The 19,697-nt window shown below is 48.7% G+C and overlaps 1 long non-coding RNA gene across 11 annotated transcripts in view; it reads right to left on the bottom strand.

Moving 5' to 3' along the window:
• The window catches only part of LOC105716817 (uncharacterized), a 365,411-nt gene that overhangs the window by 298,997 nt on the left and 46,717 nt on the right, over positions 1–19,697 (bottom strand). Inside the window, exon 1 of one of the 11 annotated variants that reach the window (XR_010345627.1) lies at positions 12,521–12,545. The exons of 9 other annotated variants lie outside the window; for them this stretch is intronic. This is a non-coding gene — a long non-coding RNA (uncharacterized LOC105716817). Of the gene's footprint in view, positions 1–802; positions 832–12,520; positions 12,546–19,697 lie in introns of those variants that run through there. One more of the 11 variants, XR_010345626.1, reaches the window with a different exon arrangement.

Below are 19,697 nucleotides of genomic sequence, written 5' to 3'. Positions count from 1 at the left end.
GCTCTGTGACCCTGACTCTAAGTCAGTATCTTCTTCTGCACCTTCAATTTCTTCAACCATGAAATGGGTATGAAACATCAGCATCTTCGGGTCAGGACGGGAATCCACAAGCTCAGTGCACACCGAACATGCTACCCTGTGCCAGTGGATAAATGGCATTCCTGTACCTGCTTCTTCACAGTAATGGGTAGATTCTCAAGGCCCTTTCAAGACACTCACAAAATATGCAAGACTCAGGAGATGCGTATGCTCTTCCTACGGCCCTGCCAGGACACGCCACCCAGCCCTCTCCTCCCGAAATCTTGCCTGGTTAATTCCTGCCTGGACTTGCTTAATCATCACCCTGGCTGCTTTCCTGTAACTCAGCTGCTGACTTGAATTGAACTCTTCGATTCTGGATCCTGTGAGGCAGACCGAGATTGAGGGATGTGTCTCTGAAAATGACCTGGCATACAGTCACAGGCCTGTAAAATGACCAGGGTGCAAAAGACCTAGAGTGTCTATCCAGCATCAGAGAGGGTCATGTGACAATTTAGGACCCCTTTAAACTCTCAGAGGAACAGGAAAGCCCAGGACAGTCCCACAAAGCACTCACTGTCCAGTCTGGGGCTGCACCGTGACTCAGAGGCCTGCCTTTCTGCTGAGCGATGACTCAGCGGTCCAGTGCAGAATCAGGGCAGCCGTGAGCAAGCCCCTGAGCTCCCTCCAGAAGCAGGGGGTCTCGTGCCAGGCAGGCCGGGCTCGAGTCAGCCCACAGGAATGCCCCCTGCCCTCCCGCCTGTGCCCACTGCCGGAGACTCACGCGGCTGGCATCCCAGCAGTGCCACATGATCTACCTGTCGCTGAGCCAGGGTAAACAGGCAGGAAACAGGAGCCTGGCTTCCCGGCTGCCGTAGGGATGAAGTCATACGTATGGAGGGCAAGGCTGCGCTAGATCCGAGAAGGGTGGGCGGCCTGGGGGCAGGAAATGGCTGGGATGCCAGCAGGCCTCCCTGCCACACTGCAGCAGTCTGGCACATGGGGCTGGGGACAGAGGAACCGGAAAGAGAAAATGCAGGACAGAGCAAGGGCTGTGGGGTACGGGTGGGGGTAAAGGAAAGGTCAGTGAAAAGCTGGGATGTAAACAATGCTATAAGATGCTCAGAGATTCGTGCCCCGCCTTCCTTCCCTCTCTATTTATTATTATTATTTTTGTTTTGTTTTGTTTTTTTTTGGTTGAGACGGCGTCTCACTCTGTCACCCAGGCTGGAGTGCAGCAATGCGATCTCAGCTCATTGTACCCTCCACTTCCCAGGATCAAACAATTCTCCTGCCGTAGCCTCCTGAGTAGCTGGGATTACAGGCACCCACCACCCCGCCCAACTAATTTTTGTATTTTTAGTACAGACAGAGTTTCACCAGGTTGCCCAGATTGGTCTCAAACTCCTGACCTCAGGTGATCCATCAGCCTCAGTCTCCCAAAGTGCTGGGATTATAGGCTCGAGCCATCACGTATGGCCCCTCTCATTCACTTTTAAAGCTCAGTCCTGACCACATGCCCAACGCTCAGGTCATGCCACACCCCTACAGAAAGCCTCTGCCTCAACCAGACTGAGCTAAAGAGCCCCCTCAAACTCACTCATGGGGAGCCTCCGCTGCTGCCAGCCCTTAGGTCAACCTGAGCCTCCACCAGCAGAATCTCCCTCAGCCCATTCCATTTCTTCTCTCAAAATCCTATGCCACTCACGTTCCACCTCTTCCAGGAAGCCTTCCTGGAGTTGCTGGAGTCACTTTCCCCTGACTCTACTGGGCACGGTTCTTTCCCAATTGCATTATGGGAATTCTCTGGGAGGTTATATCTTGTCTCATCACTTGAAGCCCAGGCCTGGGAAGACTGGCTCTCCTTCTACCATGTACTTCAAGGCTCTGGCCACAGCCTATCTTGCCCATGGGAGATGCTTGATAAACTTATCCCAGCTGGGACTTTTCCTGATCTGAAATCTGTACATCGTGAGAGAGAACCTTGTCTGTTCTCCCAGCAACCACTACGCCAGTCAGTCACACGTGATCACTGTTTCCTGAGTCCCTCCCCAGGTCAGCTGGACACGGTGCAAGGTGCCACAGAGACAGAGAGGGCCAAGTCCTGTGGGTCTGCCTTGTGGCCCCATTGTCTAAGGGGAACAGCCAGATCATCAGAACATGTCATACCATGTGGCCAGAACCTAGAGAACAACAGGTACCAGGCTGCTGTGCAGATGGAGAGGGAGGAGGGCAGGGCACGCTTCTCAAATAGAAATAAAGAACCAACAACATCAGCTCCCATTTACTGAGCTCTTAGTGCATGCCAAAGGCTTAACCTGCCTTAATCCTGATAGCAATCGTGCCAGGACGCCAGGCCCTGTACCATTCACTTTATACGTCAACTCATTCAAACATCAACCCTATGAAATAGATACTGCTAAAATGTCCTATTTCGCAGATGAGAGTGCTGAGAGCCAGAGAGGTTAATATCACACAAGATTACACAGGTGAATTCAAACCCCAGCAGGCGGCCGGGCGCGGTGGCTCACGTCTGTAACCCCAGCACTTTGGGAGGCTAAGGCTGGCGGATCACCAGAGGTCGGGAGTTCAAGACCAGCCTGACTAACATGTAGAAACCCCATCTCTACTAAAAGTACAAAATTAGCTAGGCGTGGTGGCACATGCCTGTAATCCCAGCTTCTAGGAAGGCTAAGGCAGGAGAATAGCTTAAACCCAGGAGGCAGAGGTTGCAGCGAGCCGAGATCATGCCATTGCACTCGAGCCTGGGCAACAAGAGTGAAACTCCATCTCAAAAAAAAACCACAGCAGGTTATAGCCAGGGTTCCTGCACTAACCGCTTTACCTCACTGTCTCTCTGCCTTGAGGCATCCAAGCAGGAGAATGACATGCCCAGTGGAGTCTGGATGACTTGTCCAAGGTCCTAAGCTTACTCATGACAAGGAGAGTCACCAGCTCACTAAACATCCAAGTGTCTGCAAAGGGCTCTCGCGGGCTTCAGTGTTAGCGCAATGCAGCTTTCTGACGCCAGACTATGCCTTGGAAGCTGCTGATCATGCTGTCTTCCAACTGCAGTCACTGCTGCTACAGTTTGGAATCCCACACAAAGTAAACACAATTCATCACAGCAATTACTGCAGTGACTCAGTCCCAGGAATTCTGTAACCAGATATTGAGGCAGCTCCCCAGTTGCTGCTGAGCCTGGGTATGGGCTACCCAGAGTCACCCATGGTCAGCCAACAGGCCAGGTCGGCTCCAGATCACCCTTGTAAAGTGCTGACTGAGCTTCAGCCCTTGGAGATCTTGAGATGAGCCCTCACCGCAGGGTCATCACTCACTTCCCACCTAGGATGACAGGAACAGGGACTGCGAGCATAGCGTGGCAACTGGTCCGGAGAATGGGACAGTTTTCACCAATGAACCAGTCCAGAGCAGCGGGGGCCACAGAGCACAGAGCCCCAGAACGACCCCTTGTCCCAACCTCACTCTTGCATGGAGAAACCATGGCTAGAGCCTCCACAGCCTGAGTCTCGGTGAATGAGCACCTGGCTCAAGTCTCATCTCGGAGACTCTGGACCCCAGGTGTAGATTCACCCTCCTGAAAGGCTGGGATAAGATGACTCTCGCTGCTTGTGGGAGAGGTTATCCCACTCTCTGACCTCACAGTGGAGGCAAAAGAGGACACATGCAGAGAACGGCTGTGTTCGTGCACCATAAATTACAGGTCAATTGGTGCTAGGCTCTAGGCTGGGTGTTTTGCTACATCATCCCACCTGCTCGCCACAAGCCTGCAGAGCCCACACTATTATATTATCCCTAGGATACAGATGAGGGCCATGAGTGGGGATGGTCCAAATGAGTTAAGTAACCAGGTCACACTGTTTGGGACTGAGTTTGCCTTGGAAACTCAGGATTCTCTAATTCCATGGCCCTTGTTCTTACCACACACACACAGTGCACCCCAAAGAAAGGGAGAAAGAAAAACCTTGGAAGAGTGCCCACCCCGAATGAACACGTCAATTAAGGTGACACTTATAGAGCAGGCCACGTGACAAACAAGCCAGCAAATGACTCACAACACCCTGATTCACCACTCACCCCCCAAAGTTTATATTTAAAATTGAGTTTCCTCCATCCCCAGTTTTTTGTTTCAATTTCTTCTGAATTCCTGTTTTAATATAAAATGCTTAAAAACGCTTAGAAACTTCTTTTTAACTACATTTTCTCTTTTTCCTTTTTCTTCTTTTTTTTTTTGAGACGGAGTCTCCTTCTGTCACCCAAGGTAGAGTGCTATAGCACGATCTTGGCTCACCGCAACCTCCACCTCCAGGGGGTACAGTAATTCTCCTGCCTCAGCATCCCGAGTAGCTGGAATTACAGGCACCCGCCTAATTTTTGTATTTTTAGTAGGGACAGGGTTTTGCCATGTTGGTGAGGCTGGTCTTGAACTCCTGACCTCAGCTGATCCACCCGCCTCAGCCTCCCAAAGTGCTGGGATTACAGGCATGAACCACTGCACCCGGTCATAACTACATTTTCTTAATTTAAACAGGCACTATGACATTAATTCCACAGTTACCCAACCAATGAATCTACATAAAAAATGAAAGGACAAGATTCACATCAATCTTACTAGTTTAATTCCATGCAAACACTATGTCAGGCAAAGTCACTATTCTTCACATCTGCAAAGCCAGCTCTGCAGTGGTCCACACCATCACTGTGTCTTACTATACAAACCACAGTGCTCTGTGGTATGAAATCTACTCCAATCATTTTTATCATTACTTATCTTTTTAGGATACCTGAACCAGGGCAGTGGCATCATAACCAAGAATGCAGACATGTGCCCCCAACAGATGCTGGGGGCCAGAGTTTCCAACCAGGTTTCCAATGTGTATCAGAGAAGCTGCAGAGATCAAAAATCTTTTACAAAATAAAAGTTCCTTTTCCAAGCCAAAGTACTAATTCCTGATAATCTATTTTGAAAACCAGACTGACCCTTAGGCTCTCTTAAAGGGAGGCACACCTTTGCCTAACTGCCCTAGGGTGGGTGGTATAGAGAGCTGTGCTCTCCCAAATGACCTTTAAGGAAGTTTCTAGTCCCTCAAGGCCCCTCACCACCTCACATACCCACAGGCTCATACGCATACATGTACAGGCAGTGCATCCATGCCTGTGCCCACAGGAGCACGCATACACACACGTACCGGCTGTGCCCCCGTGCATGTGCACACAGGAGCATGCATACACACACGTACGGGCCGTGCCCCCGTGCGCGTGCACACAGGAGCACGCATACACACACGTACGGGCCGTGCCCCCATGCGCGTGCACACAGGAGCACGTATACACACATGTACGGGCCGTGCCCCCGTGCATGTGCACACAGGAGCACGCATACACACATGTATGGGCTGTGCTCCCATGCATATGCACACAGTCTTTTTCTTTTCTTATTTTCAAATGTCCCTGTTTCTTATTCCACTTCCTTTTACCTTGGTGGCATAATCAGAAGTGTGTTGATAGCTACCACTTCATAGGAACGGCAAGGCTCCGGAAGTTTTTCATAGGATCCTACTTTATCTGATTGAAAACCAGTCTTTCCACCTCCTGGGAGCACCGTGGTTAGAAAGCTGGGCCACACTGCAAGTTCTGCCTAACCCTCAGTAAGTGCAAGCCTGGGAGGATCCCAGAGCTGTTTTCCACCTGCGGTTTACTTCCATTTTGTCACTAAACTGCTCTGACCCTGCCACAGAGACACTGAAAAGGTAAAGGTTTCCCAAAGCCTAAGAAAAAGAACAGAAAACAGCCTGGCTGCAGCCTCAGCCACGGTCTGTCAGCCTTAAACCCCCAGGCTCCCCGGCCTGGCATTATCTGCTGCCTACTCTCTAACCCTCTTCCTGTGTCCTTAGTAACCTCCCTATATGAAGACACACTCTTCCTACTGAGCCAGGGCACCGTAGGGCTCTCAGCAGCCACCCAACCAATCAGGGTTGGCACAGGGAAAGAGACTAGCTGCCATCCCCTTCCCAGCAATCAGCATCACACAGGAGAGCCCCTGGGATCTGACTTCCAGCTGTCTCCAACCCCACCACCCTTCAGTGTGGTCCACACCACGCCCTGGGAGGGCTTCACTCCTCTCTAGGCCTGGACCTCCTCCCTACATGCCCAGCAACATCCCAGGGGGCCTTTCCACACCATGCAGGCATCATGTCCCTCTGCCACGCTGTACCAGTACCATCCCTGTGGGTCAAGATGGCCAGGGGAGATCTATGTTAATTCTAGCTAACTAATTATAAGCTTGCTTGGCTCAGAGTACACTGAAGTTTATACACTGAACTAAACTATATTATTGGGTGCAGTTAATTAGAAATCAAGCAGCAACAGGGGCCTAAGGTAAAGACCACTCAAGAGCGCAGTAACACCGGGAAACGCCTCGGGTGGTTGCAGAGCAGGGGATACTGCTCTGGTCCCACAAATGCCTTCTCAACATGGAGGCTGTACAAGGTCCTCATAAAGAGGGCTTATGCAAAGATCTCTGAGAAGGGAGGTAACTTCTGCTCACAAGATCCAGGAGGGTCTTTGTAGATGGGAGCTGGCAAGGAGGAGAAAAGCCTTGCAGGGCAGAGATCACGGAACACCTCAGGCTCTGCCTAGGTTCTCAGAATATGGAGTGATTTTAATTGCGCTAAGTCCTCAGTGCTCTGGAGAGAAAAGCCCCTTGATGCATTGGGAGTGGTCAGACCCCGTGGCTCCTCATCCGCTATACTTCTGATGCAGCCGCACCCTGATAACAGTCGGTGATAAACTCAGAGCACTAGTTTAGCCTGTCTTAGAAGGATCTCAAGTGTCTCTACCTGGCTATCTTATCTACCCCTTCACCCTCCCCTTCCAAGTCCATAAGATCAATGAGATTATACACATAATAAAAGTGTTAGGAGCCCAGAGCTCGGGCCAAGGCAGTTGCCAGGCTTGCGCTTGTCCCCTGGACCCATGCTGTAACTTCTACCCTTGTGTCTCTGTCTTTATTTCCTTTTCTCAATCCCTCGTCACCAGCGGGACTAAGGGTACCCACGTACGGGGTTGGGCTGGTTCCCAACAACTCTGAGCACAGCTGCTCCCACAGCCCTTTATTGAAGCACTAGGGCTGGTGGTCACCAGCTTTTCCAGTTTTGAGAAGGACTGATCAAATTTGTGGTTTTTGAGAGAGGAGGTCTTGCTATGTTGGCTGGTCTCAAACTCTTGGGCTCAAGCAATCCCCCTGCCTCAGTCTCCCCGGTAGCTGGGACTACAGGCACATGTCACCACACCTGGCTTTGGTCAGGTACATTATAGGGATATGCCACTGGGATTTATATCAGTCGTGTGGATAAAACATACCCTTGACATGTGATAAGAACTGACATTTTACTTCTGGGGTCTCCCTCCCAAAAACCCATGACCCCAGTCTAATCATGACAAGATTATAAACGTTTTAAATTAAATGTACAATAGATAATACACTCAAATGTTTGAGCTGCTCCTGATTTTGTTCAATATATTCATGCTTCAAAATTCAAATGATACCCAAAGATAAACTAACAAAAGTCTCCTTCACAGTCTGAGGTTGCAGTGAGCTACAATCATACCACTGCACGCCAGCCTGGGCAACAGAACGAGACTCTGTCTCTGAAAAGAGAAAAAAAAAAATCTCCTTCAAGCACCTTTCTCCCCTGCCCAGTCTCCGGCGCTCCCCGGCACCTCCCTCCTCCCACCACTCACAGGCTACTCCTTGTGTTGATTTCTCGTGTATCCTAACGGAGTTTGTGCAAAGACAATTTTTACATTGTCTTTGTCTTGCGTGTAGACGCAAGCTTCTTTTTACACAAAAGATGGCATTCCATACCCACCGCCTCACACTGCTTTATGTCAACACCACATCCTGAGATCTGCCTGTGTTTGTGCACACAGCACTTCCCTTCCTCATTCTTTTCCGAATCTCGCCTAGTACAATGTGTCATCAATTGCCGAAGCAGTCTTTAACTCGCAGAATGTTTGAGTTACTCCCAGTCTTTTGCTGTTATAAAAACGTTCCCATGAATAATCTTGGGCGCTGTTCTTTTCCTACAGATATCTGTCGGTTATCTCTGTAGGGGAGATGTCCCAAAATGAAATGGCTAGGTCAAAGGGCACATGCCTTTGTAGTTTGGATAGAGAATGCCAAAAGGTCATAATTCCTCCCAAAGGGCCACACCAACTTGCATTCACTCCAGCAACACAGCTTTTCTCAATAACAGAGCACATCACCGACATGTTTATTATACAGCCTTGGTATTTTATAATTGGGTAGAGCCACTTATCAAACTACCATCTGTGGCCAGGTGCAGTGGCTCATGCCTGCAATCCCAGCACTTTGGGAGGCCAAGGCGGGCAGATAACTTGAGGATAGGAGTTCAACCAGCCTGGTCAATATGGTGAAACCCTGTCTCTAGTAAAAATACAAAAATTAGCCAGGTATGGTGGTGGGCACCTGTAATCCCAGCCACTCCAGAGGCTGAGGCAGGAGAATTGCCTGAACCTGGGAGGCGGAGGTTGCAGTGAGCCGAGATTGCACCAGTGCACTCCAGCCTAGACAACAGAGTGAGACTCCATCTCAAACAAGCAAACAAAAAAGAAGTAGCATTTGGGATCCCTTTCCTGTGAACTGTCTTTATATTGTGCAGACCCATTTCCCACACAAATATCAGCTACACCAGCCGCCACCCGGCCATGAGCTAGACTCCGTGGGTGGCGGGTGCAACTTAGAGACACATGGCACAGGCTCCAGTCATCAGGGAGTTGATCCATGTAAAAGGAGGGGGCAGCCTGAGGGAACATGCAGCAGGAATGCGAGGCTAAGAGCAAGGATCATTCCAGGAAGGAAAAGCTCACCTAGCAAGTGGGATTAACCACGGCCTCTGAGTACTACCTGCTACTTGGAGAGATGGGAGGACAGGCAAGGTGCCCCACGCAGGTAATCCTGTTTAGTAGGAAGATAAGGTCAAAGACGCCACGGATGCCCACCGGGGTCTCGACACCAGCCAAGGAACTGGGTTTTACCATGAAAGTGGAGGAGAACTCTCCCACCCGTCCTTTCTTTCCACTCTACTGACATCTGCAGATTGGTTACTTTGTCCACTTTCATGACCATTTAGTTCAGTAGCTCTTAAAGCTCCAATCACCCGAAGAGCCTTTACAAAGCATGCCGCGCAGCCCTGGCTGGAAGGGGTCCGGATGTGTACCTGGGAAAGGTTCCAGGGTGAGTTGATTCTCACGAGCATCTCTGATAAAGGACTACCACCCAGGCTTAGGGCTGATGGGGACAGCACAGCCTCCCTGAGACCCCGCTAGGAACAGGCCTTTCAAAGTGTAGGTGGGATGTGACAGAGAAACAGAGACAAAAGGAGTGACCTTTCCTCCGAGTTTTGTTCCAGTGAGAGAGAAAAATCGCCAGTGCCACAGAGATGTCCACCTTGGAAATCTCTCTTGAACACAAAATCCTCGCCAGGCCTTGAGGCTGTGGATGGGAAAACAGAACACTCCGTCCTGCAATTATCTCAGATCTACTAAGAATTCTCCCCAAGACCAGAGACACGCTGGGCAGTTCATCTGTATATCTGATGTATTATTTATGCTCCTGCCAGCTTCCAGTATGCTCTGGGTCATATCACTTGCATAACCCCATCGGTAGGTGGAAGATGATAATGTTGAGTCTGCTATATAAGTATGCTTGGGGTCAAGGACTAGCTTTCTTAAGTTCCTAGACTCACACAGTATTTTTGATTAGCCATTCCTCTCCATTGCAGCATACAACGTGTCTAGGCTCTCAAATGCTGTTAAACCTCCTCCTCCTCTCCACCTTTACCCTCTCCCCTCTGTCCCAGCCAGTCCACCAAAGAGTCACTCTTGTATCTTGGCCATGACCCCTTGAAAGCCATGAGGGTCTCCTTTTTTTTTTTTTTTTTTTTTTCCTGAGACGGAGTCTTGCTCTGTCGCCCAGGCTGAAATGCAGTGGCGCAATCTCAGCTCTTTGCAACCTCCGCCTCCCGGGTTCAAGCAATTCTCCTGCTTCAGCCTCCCGAGTAGCTGTGATTACAGGCACCCGCCACCATGCCTGGCCAATTTTTGTATTTTTAGCAGAGACAAAGTTTCTTCATGTTGGCCAGGCTGGTCTTGAACTCCTGACCTCAGGTGATCTGCACGCCTCGGCCTCCCAAAACGCTGGGATTACAGGTGTGAGCCACCCCGCCCAGCGAGGATCTCCCTTTTCTATAAAGACTCAAGACAACACCCTTCATTTAGGCCATTCATGCAACAATAATCTAGATCCACACTTGGTCCCTAACTCCTCACTCTGATCATTCACTCCAAGGAAAGAAGCCACCTCAGTCCCCACAATGAAGCCAGTGCTTCAGACCCCCAGTGCCATCCCCTGTCACCACACACACCTTATTTCTCAGTTCTTATACCAGGCAAAGGGCTAAATTCTAAACACACCTCCTTTTTTATTTTTTGAACTTTCATTTATTTTTTTATTGCATTTTAGGTTTGGGGGTACATGTGAAGAACATGCAAGATTGTTGCATAGGTGCATATGTGGCAGTGTGATTTGCTGCCTTCCTCCCCTTCACCTATATCTGGCATTTCTCCCCATGCTATCTCTCCCCAACTCCCCACCCTCCGCTGTCCCTCCCCTTTTTCCCCCCAACAGACCCCAGTATGTGATGCTCCCCTCCCTGAGTCCATGTGTTCTCATTGTTCAACACCCACCTATGAGTGAGAACATGCGGTGTTTGATTTTCTGTTCTTGTGTCAGTTTGCTGAGAATGATGATTTCCAGGTTCATCCATGTCCCTACAAAGGACACAAACTCATCATTTTTGACAGCTGCATAATATTCCATGGTGTGTATGTGCCACATTTTCCCTGTCCAGTCTATCATCAATGGGCATTTGGGTTGGTTCCAGGTCTTTGCTATTGTAAACTGTGCTGCAATGAACATTCGTAAACACACCTCCTTTAAGAAACTTTTCCCCATTACTGCAACCAACACCCTACACATATCGACCACCTGCTGGGTTCCAGGCACTGTCCCCAGCAATCAGATGCCTGTAAAACACACCTCTGTTCCTTCCCACGAGGTTCAGTCTACTGGATGGGACAGACATTCTGAAGCAAGAGGATGTAAAGGGTTCTGTTCACAGTTAACACAGGGATCTCTGGCAGCCTATCCTAAAACCTGGAAGTCAGGGAGAACTTCCTGGGGGAGGTGGCATGAGTTGCATCTTTAAGAAGCAAAGAGGATTAAAAGGTTACAAGAGGGTTGTGTTGGTCGTAGAGGAATGGACGGAGACGAGCTGAGTTTCTAAGGCCTCGTGGGCAAGGGACAGGATCACGACAAACTGGGTGTGCAACACGCCCACCCAAGAGCACAGATGCACAAATAAAGGTGGTCTTGGTTCTGCTGCCTGCTTCGCACTTGCCATTTTAGACCCATTATGAGGATGCAATCAGGACTGGGCAGATTTTCTCATTCATGGGAGGGCACCACATTCTGCTAACTAATGCAAATAGATCCTTTTAATAATGTAGGCATGCATCAATAATTCAGAGGCTAGGAGCCTCCCCAAAGAAGGCATGGAGAATATCAACGATCCCCTGCCACCAGACTTAGCAGCTTTGGAAGGCACAGCCCAAGCAGCCACTCTGGAAAGAAAGGGGCTTCGCTCAAACAATCTGTACAAAACTCCCCGTGAACACATCACATCTAGTCTGCCCAGGAAGACAAGGGATTCCCACCTCCTATTAAAAAACAGGCAAACAGGCATCTCTCCAGAGCCATTTGATTTACAAATGCCTGGTGATGATAAACCTCTTCCAACCATATCACCTTTTTTTGTTTGTTTTTTGTTTTTATTTATCTATTTATTTTTGAAACAGAATCTCACTCTGTGGCCCAGGCTGGAGTGCAGTGGCGTGATCTCAACTCACTGCAACCTCCACCTCCCAGGTTCAAGTGATTTCCCTGCCTCAGCCTCCCAAGTAGCTGGGATTACAGGCGTGCGCCACTGCACCCGGCTAATTTTTGTAATTTTAGTAGAGACGGGATTTTGCCATGTTGCCCAGGCTGGTCTCGAACTCCTGACCTCAAGTGATCCACCCACTTTAGCCTCACAAAGTGCTGGGATTATAGTCACGAGCCACCTCGCCCAGCCCATACCACCTGTTTTTATCCTCACGACCTGTGTGTAGATAAGTTTCCACCTGTCACTTCTGTAGATCAGGAAACTGGGGTTCTTGCTTGTTGGGCATACATTCAGAAGATTTCAGAGAGGGTACTGTGACCTGGCCTTCTAGCTCTATGCTACTTTCTCTCTACTACACAAACTCTAGGAAGTTGGGTACTAGGCGATCCCTTGAGGCCACCTCATTCAACCCCCCTTGAGACCCCACACAGGAGCTAAGGGCCTCTGTGACTTACTTGTTGGTGACCACTCTCATTCAAGATGCTTGAAATTGACTAATTTCCAGCATCTTGAAATTGACATCTGGAAATTGACATCTTCCATCTCTTGAAATTGACTAATTTGCTCAGAGATGAAAAGGTCTCTTCTGAAGCAAGACGAAGGGCTAGTGCACATGGGTCACTTCACTGTTGGCCCTGCCTCACCCTCTCTGGAGGAGGGGACAGATGACCTTCCAGGAGGGCTGGGTCTTGGAGAGAGGCAGCCTTTCTGTGGAGTCCAGAGTTGCTACCTAGGAGTGGGGAGACAAAAATTCAATGCAGGCTATGCCCAGTGCCTCACGCCTGTAATTCCAACTCTTTGGGAGGCTGGGGTGGTAGGATTGCTTGAAGCCAGGAGTTCAAGATCAGCCTGGCCAACAAAGAGAGACCCTGTCTCTACAAAAAAAAAAATTAAATTAAAAAAAAAATCTGGGGCCGGGCGCAGTGGCTCACGCCTGTAATCCCAACACTTCGGGAGGCCGAGGTGGGTGGATCACCTGAGGTCAGGAGTTCGAGACCAGCCTGACCAACATGGAGAAACCCCTGTCTCTTAAAAAAAAAAATCCACCTGGTGCAGTAATCCACACCTGTATCCCAGCTATTCGGAAAGCTGAGGCAGGAGGATCACTTGAGCCCAGGAGTTGGTAGCTGCAGTGAGATATGATTATACCACTGCACTCCAGCCTGGATGACAGAGCAGAATTCTCTCTTAAAAAAAAAAAAAAAATATATATATATATATATATATATATATATATATATATATTTCAGAGCAGTCCCATAAAAGAACAAAGCTGTTTTCCAGCTTTTGTCTTAAAAACTGCAAATTGATTAAAAAAAAAAAAAAGTTGATGAGGAAAGCATAAAATTCCAGGGATTTAAAATAAACTTCTTCCACAAAAGTTTAAGGGGCCATATAACTTTTAAAAATAATAAAATAACACTATATACATATATGTATACATATATGTATGTATATATGATATAATAGCAAATATAAATAATAATTTTAAAATAACAACTTTAAAATGCATCAATATGCCTTTGCAAATAAAAACACAGGTGTCGGCCAGGTATGGTGGCTCACACCTGTAATCCCTGAACTTTGGGAGGCCAACGTGGGCAGGTCACTTGAGGCCAGGAGTTTAAGACCAGCCTGGCCAACATGGTGAAACCCTGTCTCTACTAAAAATACAAAAATTAGCCAGGCATAGTGGCGCACGCCTGTGGTCCCAGCTACTTCAGAAGCTGAGGCACAAGAATCGCTTGAACCTGGGAGGCAGAGGTTGCAGTGAGCCGAGATCCCACCACTATACTCCAGCCTGGGTAAAAGAGCAAGACTCTGTCTCAAAAAGAAAAAAAACAACAAGAACAACCACCAAAAAAAAAAAACCAGGTATGTAGCTCCTGGGTCAGATAGGAGGTATAAAACTGTGGCTGTGATGAGAAGTCTACCAAGTCTGGGGTTAAGACTTAGATGCTACCACGGACCTCACCTCAGCCATGCCACTTAGCCTCTTGCTGTCGAATCTAACCTCCTATAAAATGTGGCTAATAAGCTGTGCCCATGGTGTCTCATGCCTGTAATCTCAGCACTTTGGGAGATTGAGGCGGGCGGATCAGTTGAAGTCAGGAGTTCAAGACTGGCCTGGCCAACATGGAGAAACCCCCTCTCTACTAAAAATATAAAAATTAGCCAGGCATGGTGGTGCACGCCTGTAATCCCAGCTACTTGGGAGGCTGAGGCAGAAAGATCACTTGAACCTGGGAGGTGGAGGTTGCATTGAGCCAAGATTGCACTATTGTACTCCAGCCTGGGTGACAGAGCGACACTCCGTCTCAGAAAAAAAAAAAAAAAATGGGGCTAATAGTACCTACCTCCCCTTCCTTCAGGCCAAGAAGAGGTGGATGAAGATCTAAGCTTGAGCTGAAAGGGAATCTGCTGAACAGGCACTATGTGCCAGGTACATGCCAAGCACTGCTGACCTTACCCTCCAAGGCCCTCTGATGTATACCTTCCCCATTTTACAGGACTGGAGACTCAAAGACAGCAAGCACTGTTCCCCAAACCACCCATTCCCAGAGCAAGCTTTGGGGCACGCAAGGGTGGAATAGAGCTTCCCGCCTGCCATGGGTTCCAGATGACCGGATGCCTTGGTCACAGCAACAGAGCGTGACAGAAGTGGAAGCTGTCTGAGTGGGCACCTCCTTCTTCACTCGCCATCCCACTCAAGTGTGTTCTCCCTCCCCTGGGCATCCTAAGAGAACCAGCTCAGTAAAAGAAACTCGGCTGTAGTGCAGCCTGAGAAGATACTGGCCAACTTTTCAGTCCCCAGCTGGACAGGACCAGCTTCCTGCATGGGCAAGGCCAGTTTGGTGCCAGTCCTCTTAGGGGAACAAATCCAGACAAGAAAGCTTTTGTGTGCCCAGCTCTGCGGAAGCACAGCTAGCAGAGTGGTAGGGTCCCCAAGGCCAGGGGCCGGTCCCTCCAAGGTGTGGCCAGGGCGGCCAGCAGGTCTCCTCCCTCTTGGAACCAGTCTCCCGGCATCCCACACTATTTTAAGACCTCTGGAGATCCAAACAGGATTCGAGGCTTGCCCAGGACAGCCTGTAAAAGTTTTCCACTGGAACAAAGATTTAAATGCTGTAACTCAAAACATGACTTTACAATGGGCTCTGATTATCAAACGTTCCAGAATATCCTCTTTTGAGACACACTGCTTCTTTCTCTTTCCTGTCGTTTACAGGCTGGCTGGCATGAGGCACGTAGACCGGACTGGGCAGACGTCTCCTCTGAAGACGTTGGAGGAAGCACTCATCCTCAGAAAGGGAGAGGAAGGGGTGTCTGTTCACCCCTACCATAGAGAGACGTTCTCCTGATGGCAGTGGCTGTGACACACACATCTGCTCAAACCCTCCAATGGCTTCCCACCCCTTCCAAAGAAAGCCAAAGGCCCCATGTAGTGTGGACCCCTGGCCTCTCTGACCTCACCTTCTACCCGCTTTACCTGCTCACTCCTCTCCAACCATTGGGACCCCTCATTCCCTGGGGTATTCTCCAGTTCCTCTCCCTCCCAACTCAATCCTTTGTCTTCTCTGTGCCAAGAAGCAGATGCCCGTGGGCGCCATCAACAGCTCCCCCGTGCACTGGCCATCCATTGTGTTCAGCCAGTGGGAGGTACCAGCAGGAGGTCAGAGGGCAGAAGAAGGGAGATTTCGCACGGTAGGAGTCACAGGTCCCGCTCCACATGGCAGCAGCTGGGAGCCCTACACTGCAGCCAGTCCTCCCTTGCCCTGGCAACACTGCAGCATGCCCATGATCCCTGCGGTTCCCTAACCTTCTCTGACACCTTCCCTAACTCCTCCCTCCACAGTCTCTTCCCTAAACCTCCCTTCCTCAGCTAAACTATCAGACCCTGACTGATGCACTGGCTCATGACCCATCCGGGGGTGCTTCCTGTGCCCTCTGCCTGCCTTATTATCTGGCTTCAAGTTTCAGCTCTGCCTTTTTTTTTTTTAAAGATGGGGTTTCACCCTGATGGCCAGGCTGGTCTTGAACTACTGACCTCAGGTGATCCACTCACCTCGGCCTCCCAAAGTGCTAGGATTACAGGCGTGAGCCACCATGCCCGGCATTTTTTTTTTTTTTTTTTTGAGACAAGGTCTCAGTCTGTTACCCAGGTTGGTGTGCAGTGGCATGATCACAGCTCGATGCAGCCTTGACCTCCTGGGCTCAACCCATCCTTCCACCTCAGCCTTCTGGGGAGTTGGGACCACAGGTCTATCCCACCATGCCTGGCTAATTTTTTGTATTTTCGGTAGAGATGGAGTCTCTCTATGTCACCCAGGCTGATGTCAAACTCCTAGCCCCAAGTGATCCTCTCACCTTAGTCTCCCAAAGTGCTGGAATTACAGGCATGAGTGGCTGCACCCAGCCCGCCTTTCATTATATGGGTGACCCTGGGTGAAGTTAGTCCGTTTCTGTGCCACAGGTCCTTCACCTATAAAATGGGGTGACGATAATAGGACAGTCACACATTGCTTAAGGACAGGGACACATTCTGAGAAATGCGTCATTAGGCAATTTCGTTGTGTGAACATTACAGAGTGAAATTGCACAAAACTACTTACTACCCATCTGGCCTATGTGGTATAGCCTGTCGCTCCTAGGCTGCAATCCTGAACGACACGTTACTATACTGAAGATCGTAGCCAACTACACAACAATGGTGAGCATTTGTGTATCAAATCATATCTAAACATAGAAAAAGTACAGTAAAAATACTGTATTATAATCTCATAGGACCACCATTGTAAATACAGTCCATTGCTGATCCACACATCGTGATGTGGTTACATGACTGTACTTAGAACATAGGGTTATAACAAAGATGAAGTTAGCTAATTTATGAAAAGCACTTAGAATAGTGCCTGGTACATAGTAAATAATAAAGAGAAACTACCATTATTATTTAGAACTCTCATCAGAGTCAGGCTCACTCCGTCACCCAGGCTGGAGTCCAGTGGCGCCATCTTGACTCACTGCAACCTCCACCTCCCGGGTTCAAATGATTCTCCTGCCTCAGCCTCCCAAATAGCCGGGATTACAGGCACCCGCCACCATAACTGGCTGATTTTTGTATTTTTAGTAGAGAGGGCTTTCACCATGTTGGCCAAGCTGGTGTCGAACTCCTGACCTCAGGTGATCCACCCACCTCAGCCTCCTAAAGTGTTGGAATTACAGGCACAAACCACCATGCCCAGCTAGACCTTGTTTTTGACCCTATATGGTTTGAGCTAAGTTACTTGCTATTCCTCCAAATGACAAACATTTAAACCACAGGTTCCCAACAATTCTGAGCACAGGTCCCATTACCAGTATCTGTCCATAGCCTTGCAAGACAAGTGCTACGGGAAGGACCACCTCACTCTACAGCAAACTGTGACATGATATGTAATCAGATATTATGTATACATATATGTTTTTAAAATTCATAAATAATCACACCCTTTTAGAACTACAACTGATATTCTCAACCCCACAGAAGACTAAGTCAAGTAAGCAGTACATGGGCTGATCGTATCTGGCAACACAAAAGGTTATGAACACTGGATAGAATTCCAATCCTGGAGATGAGGTGGGGCAAGTTCCTCCCTGGGCCCCGTTTCCTCATCTCTAAACAACACTCATCTTCTCTACTTCTCAGGCTCACTTTGTAACTAACAGTGAAAGGGATGACCACTTAGCCTGGCACACAGAAGGACCTCAATCAATATTAGTTTCTCTCATTAATAAAACAAAGTAATTGACATAGAAAACTCAGGAAATTATATGGGAATAATATACTCTCATGATGTCACGGCCTCCGAAAAACAATAAATCAAGGGAATTGTTCAAAAGTATATTTTCCAAGTGCAGTGGTTCATGACACCATTATGAAGTTTCTAAACTTCCCCTTAATTTCCGGTATTCAAAAAAAAAAAAAAACCTAAACAATAAAATGTCAGTGGCAACTGAGACCCACCCCAGCCTTCTTTTTTCCTTTTAGAGGTTGAAAGCTGTTGCTTGAAGCCTGCAGTCCTTGGCCAGAAAGACTTGGGTTGGATGGAAGGCGAGCCCATGGCCCTTCTCTGGGTACGAGGTGATAATTATGGCTGAAGGGGTGTGGGGGTGTTTGTCAGTCATGAGAAAGATTCCAAAGAGCGCTGGCATTTGCCAGACAAATAACTGACCCTCAGGGGGCCTGGCTTATGGTCCCATGGGCTAGAATCCATATCCTCAGGTGTGGGACAGGCCAGTGAAGGCCAACTATAACCAGGACCGCTCATGTCCACTGCCCATCACCTAGAGGATGTCATCACACCTGGCATGGGAGATTTGAAAATGGGGAGCAGGTGGGGGACTCCCTGCGCGGCAGCCCCTCTCAGTGCAGTGCAGAAGCCAAGTGTGTGGACTCTGAAGCCACGTGTCCAGGTCTGAATCGAGGCTTTCTTGCTCGCTGACTGTGGGCCAAGTTTCTTATTGTCTGTGTGCCTCAGTCTTCCCCTCTGTAACATGGAGACAATTATGGAAAGTAAGTGTTGTAAAGCACATAAAGCAGCGTCTATAACACACTAGAAGCACTCTTTTACATTCTTATTTTATATTAGCAGTCAGTATTGTTGCCATTACCTCCAGCCTCTGGATCCGCCCAGTGCTGGCCAGCTGCAACAAAGACGTTCCATGTTCTTCCACAATGAAGGCGCGTCACCGCAGTCACTCCAAAATTGAGACTACCTGGTTCAGTCGTGACCTAACCCTCTGCAGCCTGCATACAAGCATTTGTTTACCTTTCATAGAAAAATAGCTAATGTTTGCTGGGCTTAATAACTAGGTGATGGGTTGATAGGTGCAGCAAACCACCACGGCACACGTTTACCTATATAACAAACCTGCACATCCTGTACATGTACCTCGGAACATAAAAATAAAAATTAATTTAAAAAAAAGAATATGTATGCCGGGCGCGGTGGCTCACGCCTGTAATCCCAGCACTTTGGGAGGCCGAGGTGGGTGGATCACGAGGTCAAGAGATCGAAACCATCCTGGTCAACATGGTGAAACCCCGTCTCTACTAAAAATACAAAAAATTAGCTGGGCATGGTGGCGCGCGCCTATAGTCCTAGCTACTCGGGAGGCTGAGGCAGGAGAATTGCTTGAACTGAGGAGGCGGAGGTTGCGGTGAGCCGAGATCACGTCATTGCACTCCAGCCTGGGTAACAAGAGCGAGACTCCGTCTCAAAAAAAAAGAATATGTATGAACCACCCACTGAGTACCAGATAACGCAGAGTTCAAGGACAAAGTCACGGTTTCTACTCACTCGTGGAGGAGTCATGCCAAAACAAAGAGCCAAATAATTAAATGAAATTGTTTTACAGGCTATGACTGGTGCCACAGTGAAATTCAGTAGCATCCAGTGATGAGAAATAATGGAGGTTGGGGAATGGGTCTATCAGAATGGGTGGTCTGGCTGGACATGGTGGCTCACATCTGTAATAACAGCACTTTGGGAGGCCAAGGCAGGCAGATCACAAGGTCAGGAGATCCAGACCATCCTGGCTAACACAGTGAAACCCATCTCTACTAAAAAAAAATAAAAAAGAAGAAGAAGA

This window comes from Aotus nancymaae, unplaced genomic scaffold (genome assembly GCF_030222135.1).
Source record: "Aotus nancymaae isolate 86718 unplaced genomic scaffold, 86718_ANA_hifiasm-v0.15.2.pri h1tg000036l, whole genome shotgun sequence".
Classification (NCBI taxonomy): domain Eukaryota; kingdom Metazoa; phylum Chordata; class Mammalia; order Primates; family Aotidae; genus Aotus; species Aotus nancymaae.
Note: the sequence above shows the minus strand (reverse complement) of the source record. Positions and strands in the feature narration are given on the sequence as shown.